General features: G+C 41.4%; 1 pseudogene; it reads right to left on the bottom strand.

Annotated features, from left to right (window-relative positions):
* Nucleotides 1-1,975: 1,975 nt before the first annotated feature.
* Nucleotides 1,976-2,317, bottom strand: LOC129639937 (40S ribosomal protein S26-like; annotated as a pseudogene).
* Nucleotides 2,318-3,954: the final 1,637 nt, after the last annotated feature.

Here is a 3,954-nt window from a genome sequence, read left to right as displayed (position 1 = left end):
CTTTTCAGGCCCCATCTGTCACTCTGATGCTCCAGCCATTTCTTTCCCTAGATAGGTGCAAACACATGCATCCATGTTGTCCATTCTTCATGCTATTTCCTTTACCTGCAGTGCCATCCTTCTTCCATTCTTTACTACCAGGTAAACTGGTGACCCTCAGGACCCACCTGACATTCCTCCCCTTAAGCATCTTCCTAGGCACCAAACTACTTCCCTTACCTCCCCACTCCAGCTCATATCCACTCTCTCATGCTCCCATAACACTTTGTGCTCATCTCTGTCTTAGAATTTGACAATCTTTTGTTATCATCATCCAAGTGTCTGTCTTCCCCTCTAGACCATGAACTAGGATAAGCCATGGGTCTTAGGTACTGATGAGTCCCTACCTTCTAGTACAGCTCCAGGCAGTCAGTGGTACTTGCTTCTCTATCCACAACAATGTCTCCCTATGAGGCATTGCACACAGGAAGGCAGTACCTATTTACTGATTTATCTGTGATGGGTGGAGCAGGCTGGTCCAAACCTTTCAGAGAATTTCAGGTCATTTTCATTTACTTTGTCAGTGGCTGCTTAATTAACCTTCCATTGTCAAGTTGACCCTGAGCTGGATAGATGAGAAACAGTCCTTGCTTAAAGGTTGATTAAAGGTCAGGAGCTCCCTTTGGAAAAGGTTTTGCCAGTTTCTAGAAATGTTAAACATACACCTACCATATTCACTCTTAGGTTATTTACCCAAGAGAAATCAAAGTCTATGTACATACAAAGACTTGTACAAGAATGTCCACAGCAGATTCATTTATAGTAGACCAAACCTAGGAACAGCCCAAATGTCCATCAATAGGTGAATGGATAAGTTGTGATGTATCCACACAGTGGAATACTACATGCAACAATATGCTAAGTACAAGAAGCTAGACCAAAAGAGTATGTACTATATGATTCTATTCACATAAAATTCTAGAAAATGTAAACTAATCTCTATTAACAAAGCAGCTCAGGCAATAAAGAATCTGCCTGAAGTGCAGGAGACCTGGGTTTGATCCCTGGCTCAGGAAGATATCCTGGAGAAGGGAATGGCAACCCATTCCAGTATTCTTGCCTGTAAATCCCATGAACAGTGGAGCCTGGCGGGCTGTAGTCTGTGGGGTCGCAAAGAGTTGGACACGACTGAGCGACTAACACACACAACAAAACAGATCAGTGGTTGCCTCTGGATGGTGTGGGAAGGAGAGAGAGGCGCAAGAGACAGATTACACAGAGGCATGAGCTAACTTTTGGGGTTTTAGAAATGCTCATTATCTTGATTATGGTGCTGGGTTCATAGGTGTTGACATATGTCAAGACTTAACAAATTATACTTTAAATATGTGCAGTTTATTGTGTGTCAGTTATTCTTGGATACAATTGCTTTAGAAAAATCCCATTAATCTATCTTGTACTTTGAATCAATATTTCATCCATGCTTGATTTTGCAACATTCTCTATTGGTCATTTGGAAAATATTGTTTCATTGAGATGTGCAGACTTTTCAAATATTAACACATTTTACTATACAGTATCAAAAAAATCACATTTGTTACTATTAGCATAGGTCCCATCAGCAAAGTCTTTAACCATTTGGGAAGCTGTCAAACTCATGGTGGTAGATGAAGAAAGTGAAAGTGTTATTTGCTCCGTCGTGTCTGGCTCTTTTGCCACCCCATGGACTGTAGCCCACCAGGCTCCTTTCTCCATGGCATTTCCCAAGCAAGACTACTGGAGTGGGTTACCATTCCGTTCTCCAGGGGATCTTCCCGACCCAGGGATGGAGTCTGGGTTTCCCATGTTGCAGCCAGATTCTTTACTGTCTGAGCCACCAGGAAAGCCCCCATAGTGGTGGATAGGTTTCCCCAAATTTGAATTTTTTTAAACGTAATTTCCATTTTATTATCTTTTCAGGGAACAGTATTTCTTCAGTCTTTAAGGACTTAGCTCATTACATGGGCTTTGGTGGAAGCTATGGGGCAGCAACCACAGGTCTAAATCGGGATGGAGGTGTTGGGTCCTTCTGGACTTCCTGGATTCCCAACTGCCTTACTCTGAATGGCACAACTCACGCAGTAATGTAGTTTTACATACAGCTTGGGAAGCACATGGGGTCAAAAACACTCGCTTTAGAAATGTCCCTGATGGCTGTGGCATCTATGATGTTCCAAATGACAAACTTCTTAATGGCCTTATCCTTGGGCACACATTGGGCACAGTTGGTACAGCGAATAGGTTGTATGTGGCCATGGCCCTTTTGGGCATTACCACAGTTCTTTCTTTCCTTGGTCATCTTGGAGATGAGGAGGTTAGAGCAAAAATTGGAATTTTTATTTGAAAGCTCCATTGTCTCCATTGTTATCACTGGTAGCAAACACTGTCAGTTAAGTGACAGACTCACTTCACTCATTTTCAAGGAGCTATCTGCCAAAAGCCTCAGTCTGAATAATTATAGTCTGTCTGTGGGTCTTCTTTTCAAGCAAAAATGGTGTTCCATGAAAAAAGTGTCTAATTCAGCTCACAAAAACAAGTACTTTTCCTTCAGGCAACGATTGCACATTGATATGTAACAGATGTGCTTTATGTGTGCTCCCTATTTCATCACGTGGAAAATTTTGTAACTGTACTCAATGGTTGAAATTTAATACAATTAATTTTTATACTGTTTCATCAAGGGCTTTGTTTACTGGGAGTGTGTGGGGGTGAAGAACGCAGTGAATACTGATACAGTTGGTATTGCTGCCTTAACACGTGCTAGATCAGATCAGATCAGATCAGTCGCTCAGTCGTGTCGGACTCTTTGCGACCCCATGAATCGCAGCACGCCAGGCCTCCCTGTCCATCACCAACTCCCGGAGTTCACTCAGACTCACGTCCATTGAGTCGGTGATGCCATCCAGCCATCTTATCCTCTGTCGTCCCCTTCTCCTCCTGCCCCCAATCCCTCCCAGCATCAGAGTTTTTTCCAATGGATCAACTCTTCGCATGCGGTGCTAAGGCACCAGCGATTTTTTTTTAAATCTACCTTTGCTTTTGCACCATCGGTGCAAATGTCTATATAGTGAAAAAGGAAAATATCATTTTAGTCTTATTGTGAAAAGAGTTTTGACCTTCAGGATCCCCATAAGAGTTTTAGGGATTCCCCAGGGGTCCACAGACCACAGTTTTTAGAAGAGCTATTGTACAGTATTTTAGTGTAGGAATATACCACAACTTACTTATCTTTACTGTTGTTAGACATTTGTAGTGTTCTGTTTTGAGCTATTACAAATAGAAGTGATAAGAACAACTTTGCCCATATCTCTTGGGGCACGTGTGTATGCATTTGCATTGGATGTGCTAAAGGGTAGAGCTGCTGGGTCATAGGGCTGTGCATGCTCAAGTCTGGTTAATTATGCTGAATAATTTTTCAAAGTGGGATGCATTACCTCACACTTCCACCAGCAGTATCTGAGCCTTAGTGGGTCTGAATTCAGATGCATGTAATTTCAAAACCCTAAATAAAATTAATAGTTGCTTTGTCCTAAATAAAATTAATAGTTGTTGATGGCAAAAATTCAAACAATATATAAAGTTTAAAGTGAAAAGTACTATAGGACTTCCCTGGTGGTCCAGTGGTTAAGACTCCACCTCTCAATGTGAGGGGCACAGTTTCGATCCCTGGTTGGAAAACTAAGATCCCACATGCCATGGGGCCAAAAATAAAAAAAAAAAAAGAGAGAGAAAAAAAGAAAAGTACCAACAGAAATAGGAATACTACTATATAAACAAAGATATATGTATAAGGATGTTAGCAGTAGCTCAGTTTGCAGTGGCAAAAAAAAGGAAATAGAATCAATTCCAATCAGTCGTTAATAGCATAGAAATCTGGTGCATCTACATCACTGAGTATTGTCCATTAACAATGAAGAATTAGGTCGATAGCAACAG

The sequence above is a fragment of the Bubalus kerabau genome, chromosome X (assembly GCF_029407905.1).
Source record: "Bubalus kerabau isolate K-KA32 ecotype Philippines breed swamp buffalo chromosome X, PCC_UOA_SB_1v2, whole genome shotgun sequence".
NCBI lineage: Eukaryota > Metazoa > Chordata > Mammalia > Artiodactyla > Bovidae > Bubalus > Bubalus kerabau.
Note: the sequence above shows the minus strand (reverse complement) of the source record. Positions and strands in the feature narration are given on the sequence as shown.